We start from the raw sequence: 6594 nt of genomic DNA on the forward strand, positions 1-6594 counted from the left end.
CAAGTGAGTTACACACACACACACAAACACATCTGGCTGCTCGATGTTGTGCTGTATAACAAGTGAGTTACACACACACACCACACACACATCTGGCTGCCCGACGTTGTGCTGTATAACAAGTGAGTTACACACACACACACACACATCTGGCTGCCCGACGTTGTGCTGTTATAACAAGTGAGTTAACACACACACACACACATCTGGCTGCCCGACGTTGTGCTGTATAACAAGTGAGTTACACACACACTCGGCTGCTGACGTTGTGCTGTATAACAAGTGAGTTACACACACACACACACACATCTGGCTGCCCGACGTTGTGCTGTATAACAAGTGAGTTACACACACACACCACACACATCTGCGCTGCCCGACGTTGTGCTGTATAAACAAGTGAGTTACACACACACACACACACACATCTGGCTGCCCGACGTTGTGCTGTTAACAAGTGAGTTCACACACACACACATCTGGCTGCCTGACGTTGTGCTGTATAAACAAGTGAGTTACACACACACACACACACACACACACACACACATCTGGCTGCCAACGTTGTGCTGTAAAAAGTGAGTTACACACACACACACAACACACTTGGCTGCCTGACGTTGTGCTGTATAAACAAGTGAGTTACACACACACACACACACAAATCGGCTGCCCGACGTTGTGCTGATAACAAGTGAGTTACACACACACACACACACATCACACATCTGGCTGCCGACGTTGTGCTGTATAACAAGTGAGTTACACACACACACACACACACACAATCTGGCTGCCTGACGTTGTGCTGTATAACAAGTGAGTTACACACACACAACACACATCTGGCTGCCCAACGTTGTGCTGTATAACAAGTGAGTTACACACACACACACAACACACACACCTGGCTGCCTGACGTTGTGCTGATAAACAAGTGAGTTACACACACACACACACACACACAGATCGGCTGCCCGACGTTGTGCTGTATAACAAGTGAGTTACACACACACACACACACACACACACACACACACACACACACACACACACACACACACACACACACACACACACACACAACACACACACACAACACACACACACACACACACACACACACACACACAACACACACACACACACACATCTGGCTGCCTGACGTTGTGCTGTATAACAAGTGAGTTACACACACAATGTCAATACTATTTGAATCCACAAATCACATTACAGTGGAGAAGGATCCAAACATTTTAAAGACACGGATATCTGGGCACTTATAGATACAGAAAGCACCTTGTTCTCCAAACAGCTAAGCTGTCCATGACCGCTGACACAGAGCAGTACCTTGGTAGCAGCTTTGCCTTTGTCCTCTGCAGGCCGGCAATCTGAAGGCCACATACTGTCAGCCTAAGTACCTGGCCGAGACTCCCAAATATCAGCGCCACAAGTTTGCTGTGATAATCAAGGCTGTTGAGGCATGATACTCTGGGCTAGTGCTTCAGCAACTATCTGCTCTACGTAGGAGTCAAAAGAGACCAACTTCCACACACACACACCACACACACACACACACACACACACACAACACACACACACCACACACACAACACACACACACACACACACACACACACACACACACACACACACACACACACACACACACCACCACACAACAACACAAGTACAGCATTGTTTCAACTCAGTCTTCTAGTCCCTATCTTATCGTAGTCTCTTAGCCCGGTGTAACTTATCTTATCGGAGTGTCTTAACCCTGTGTAAGCTTAATCTTATCAGTGAAAGTGAACTGTCTGGCCTCGATCTCCTCTTTCCCTAATGCCGTTTTACACTGATTAACCAACCGCGGGGCAAAACAGATCTACTTACCCAGCCCCCACCCCCATAACCACTAACAACACATTAGTCACAAACTAATGGGTTCCATGGATTTAATTTCTTACGAAGGGTAATCAATATCTTGATCTTCTTCCATTGCTCTCCTTCGTTGTTCTCTACTTGAGTTATTTGACCTGTTCCCTACCTGAGTATTTGACTTCTACTTGGTTGACCTCTCCCTGAGTTCTTGCCTGTTCTCACGACTTTACTGATTCTACCTGTTCTCCACTATTTTTGACCGTTCCACCTGAGTTCTTTGACCTTCCCAACGTTCTTTGACCCTTCCCTACCTAGGCATTTGACCCTTCTACCTGAGTTGACCCTTCCCTACTGAGCTTGACCCCTTCCTACCTGAGCATTTGACCCTTCCTCCTGAGGTTTCCCTTCGCTACTGAGGTTTGACCCCTTCCCTACCTGAGGATTGACCTCTGACCGAGCTTTGACCCGTCCTACCTGAGGCATTTGACCTGCCCTACTGAGCATTTGACCTCTCCCTCTGAGGCATTTGACCTGCTCCCTACCTGAGGCATTGACCTGTCCCTACCTGAGGCATTTGACCTGCTCCCTACTGAGCATTTGACCCTTACCTGAGGCATTTGACCTGTCCTGATTGACCTGTCCCTACCTGAGGCATTTGACTGCTCCCTACCTGGGCATTTGACTGTTCCCTACTGAGGCATTTGACTGCTCCTACCTGAGGCATTTGACCTGTTCCCTACCTGAGGCATTTGACTGTTCCTACCTGAGCATTTGACTGCCATGAGGCATTTGCCCTTCCCTACCTGAGGCATTTGACCTGCTCCCTACCTGAGGCATTTGACCTGTTCCCTACCTGAGGCATTTGACCTGTTCCCTACCTGAGGCATTTGACCTGTTCCTACCTGAGGCATTTTGACCTGCTCCTACCTGAGGCATTTGACCTGCTCCCTACCTGAGGCATTTGACCTGTTCCTACCTGAGGCATTTGACCTGCTCCCTACCTGAGGCATTTGACCTGTTCCCTACCTGAGGCATTTGACCTGTCCCTACCTGAGGCATTTGACCTGTTCCTACCTGAGGCATTTGACCTGCTCCTACCTGAGGCATTTGCCCCTTCCCTACCTGAGGCATTTGACCTGCCCTACCTGAGGCATTTGACCTGTTCCCTACCTGAGGATTTGACCTGCTCCCTACCTGAGGCATTTGACCTGCTTCCTCCTGAGGCATTTGACCTGTTCCTACCTGAGGCATTTGACCTGCTCCCTACCTGAGGCATTTGACCTGCCTCCCTACCTGAGGCATTTGACCTGCTTCCCTACCTGAGGCATTTGACCTGCTCCTACCTGAGGCATTTGACTGCTCCCTACTGAGGCATTTGACCTGTCCCTACCTGAGCATTTGACCTGCTCCTACCTGAGGCATTTGACCTGTTCCCTACCTGAGGCATTTGACCTGCTCCCTACCTGAGGCATTTGACCTGCTCCCTACCTGAGGCATTTGACCTGCTCCCTACTGAGGCATTTGACCTGCTCCCTACCTGAGGCATTTGACCTGCTCCCTACCTGAGGCATTTTGACCTGCTCCCTACCTGAGGCATTTGACCCTCCCTACCTGAGGATTTGACCCGTTTTCTACCTGAGGCATTTGACCCTTCCTACCGAGGCATTTGACCGTTCTACCTGAGGATTTGACCCGTTCCTACCTGAGGATTTGACCTCGTCCCTACCTGAGGCATTTGACCCTCCTACCTGAGGCATTTGACCCGTTCCTACCTGAGGCATTTGACCGTCTACCTCGAGTTGACCTCTCTCCTGAGGCATTTGACCCGTCTCTACCTGAGGCATTTGACCTGTCCCTACCTGAGGCATTGACCGTCCTACCTGAGGCATTTGACCTCGTTCCTACCTGAGGCATTTGACCTCTCGTTCTCTACCTGAGGATTTGACCTGCTTTCTACCTGAGGATTTGACCTCGTTCCCTACCTGAGGATTTGACCTGTTCTCTACCTGAGGATTTGACCTGCTCTCTACCTGAGGCATTTGACCTGTTCTCTACCTGAGGCATTTGACCTGCGTCTCTACCTGAGGATTGACCCTCCTACCTGAGGATTTGACCCGTTCTCTACCTGAGGGATTTGACCGTTTCTACCTGAGGATTGACCCGTTCTCTACCCGAGGCATTTGACCCGTTCTCTACCGAGGCATTTGACCCGTTCTCTACCTGAGGGGTTTGACCCGTTCTCTACCTGAGGGATTTGACCCGTTCTCTACTGAGGGATTTGACCCGTTCTCTACCTGAGGATTTGACCTGTTCTCTACCTGAGTTCTCTTGAGTTGTCCTAGCTGTGTCCAGGTTAAGGAAGGATGATGTTCACCTGAGCAGTGACCAGCATGTTTATATAAGGAGCGTGTGTTACTTTGCAGTCCTGATACGCATCACACCCTCATCTGTCTGACCTCCATCTTTCTGTAGTCAGAATGTGTGTGGTGTGTTGTGTGTGTGTGTGGTGTGTGTGTGTGTGTGTGTGTGTGTGTGTGTGTGTGTGGTTGTGTGTGTGTGGTGTGTGTGGTGTGTGTGTGTGTGTGTGTGTGTGTGTGTGTGTGTGTGTGTGTGTGTGTGTGTGTGTGTGTGTGTGTGTGTGTGTGTGTGTGAGAGATATCTTCTGTGGTCATCTAACCTGGCTGTCTGTAACAGTAGAGTCTTACCTGTCCTGCTCCTGTCACCCAGTCCTGTCTGTGTGAGATGTGGCTGAGGTTGTGTGATAAAGGATCTGTAGTGAGACTGGAGGAAATCTAATGAGACACACATAGAGCTGAAGTTACATTTACCCCCATTTATAGGAGAAACTGTGTCTCGCTCTTTTCTGCTCATTTTAATCTGTATGTATTACTAATTTGTTTTCAAAGATGTGATAGATTTAAAAGGGCAGGCATTTTATATACTGTATTTTAATATCTAAAATCCTTCCAATAGTCTAACGTTCTCTCTCTTTCCATCCCTGCCTCCTTAGTGCTGACGGAATGTACGAGGTCTCCTTCTACTCCAACGCGGTGGTCTCCCATGACGGCAGTATCTTCTGGCTGCCTCCAGCCATCTACAAGTCAGCCTGTAAGATCGAGGTCAAACACTTCCCCTTCGACCAGCAGAACTGCACCATGAGGTTCCGCTCCTGGACCTARGACCGCACAGAGATCGACCTGATCCTGAGGTCCGACGTGGCCAGCATGGACGACTTCACACCCAGCGGAGAGTGGGACATCATCGCCCTGCCGGGGCGCCGCAACGAGAACCCTGCCGACCCCACCTACGTAGACATCACCTATGACTTCATCATCCGCAGGAAACCTCTGTTCTACACCATCAACCTCATCATCCCCTGTGTCCTCATCACCTCTCTGGCTATCTTAGTGTTCTATCTGCCCTCTGACTGTGGAGAGAAGATGACCCTGTGTATCTCTGTCCTGCTGGCCCTCACTGTGTTCCTCCTGCTGATCTCTAAGATRGTCCCCCCCACCTCCCTGGACGTTCCTCTGGTCGGGAAGTACCTGATGTTCACCATGGTCCTGGTGACCTTCTCTATTGTCACCAGTGTGTGTGTTCTCAACGTGCACCACCGCTCACCCACCACACACACCATGCCTCCCTGGGTCAAGCTGGTTTTCCTCAACAAATTGCCTGCGCTGCTCTTCATGCGCCAGCCCCGGAACAGCTGCGAGCGTCAGAAGCTGCGCCAGCGACGGAGGGGCCAGGAGCAGAGGGAGGGGGGCAGGGATGGGGGCTCCGCCGGGGGGCTGATGGTGGGCCTGGGGCTGGGGGGCGGAGGGGGTGGCACGGATAACAACGACCCCTGTACGTGTTACGTGAACCGGGCGTCGGTGAAACAGTTTGTAGGGGAGCTGGGAGGGGGCGCGGGGGAGGAGGGGGAGGAGGTCGATGGAGGGGCTGAACGGGCTGAGGGAAAGCAGGGAGGGGGGGCAGGGGAACCGGCCCAGGGGAAACAGTAGGAGGGGGCCCAGCCCTGACCCAGGCCGTGCTAGGACAAGCCTGCCCTGGGTTGGAGGAGGCTGTCGACGGGGTCCGCTTCATCGCCAACCACATGAAGACTGAAGACGACGACCAGAGCGTGAGTAACGTAGAAATACACCATTTATTCACCATTCACTGCAACTATATATCACATTATATATCTGATGTCTTGACCCTGTTCTGCCATACACATCATAGAATGTTACTTACACTCGGTCTAGAAGGCCATATATCTACACTTATTCACAGCAGATTGGCCTGTTTCGAGACGGTACTGTTTTGAACATTCGTTTTAGGACTGATGCCTAGCACTCTACTCAATGCATTGTCAATAAGCGCTGATTAAGATTTCATGCAAAGTGCATTACAGTGGCTTGGAAATATAATGACATTCAAAAGGAGGCAAATAATTATTAGGAAAACCTTTCGTCATCATTTTTATGTTGCCAGATTGACTTTAAATGCAGTATAACGTTAGCTAGCTAGCTAAGATTGAGGGGAGGCCACCGGATTTTAACTAGCTAACGTTAGCATTGCTAGCCAATGACTTTGCTAGCTAATGACTTCATTGCCATCTGTTTGAAGTATATTTGATGACATGATAATGATGTCAAAGTTGTGTCCTACAAAATATTTGCCCACTTTAGCAATATAATCATATTTCCAGTCCACCATAGTGTAATTTTA

At 49.9% G+C, this 6594-nt stretch overlaps 1 pseudogene; it reads left to right on the forward strand.

Moving 5' to 3' along the window:
- Positions 1-24: 24 nt before the first annotated feature.
- Positions 25-6594, forward strand: part of LOC112079100 (neuronal acetylcholine receptor subunit beta-2-like) — a 15920-nt pseudogene continuing 9350 nt past the window's right edge.

This window comes from Salvelinus sp. IW2-2015, unplaced genomic scaffold (genome assembly GCF_002910315.2).
Source record: "Salvelinus sp. IW2-2015 unplaced genomic scaffold, ASM291031v2 Un_scaffold6912, whole genome shotgun sequence".
Classification (NCBI taxonomy): domain Eukaryota; kingdom Metazoa; phylum Chordata; class Actinopteri; order Salmoniformes; family Salmonidae; genus Salvelinus; species Salvelinus sp. IW2-2015.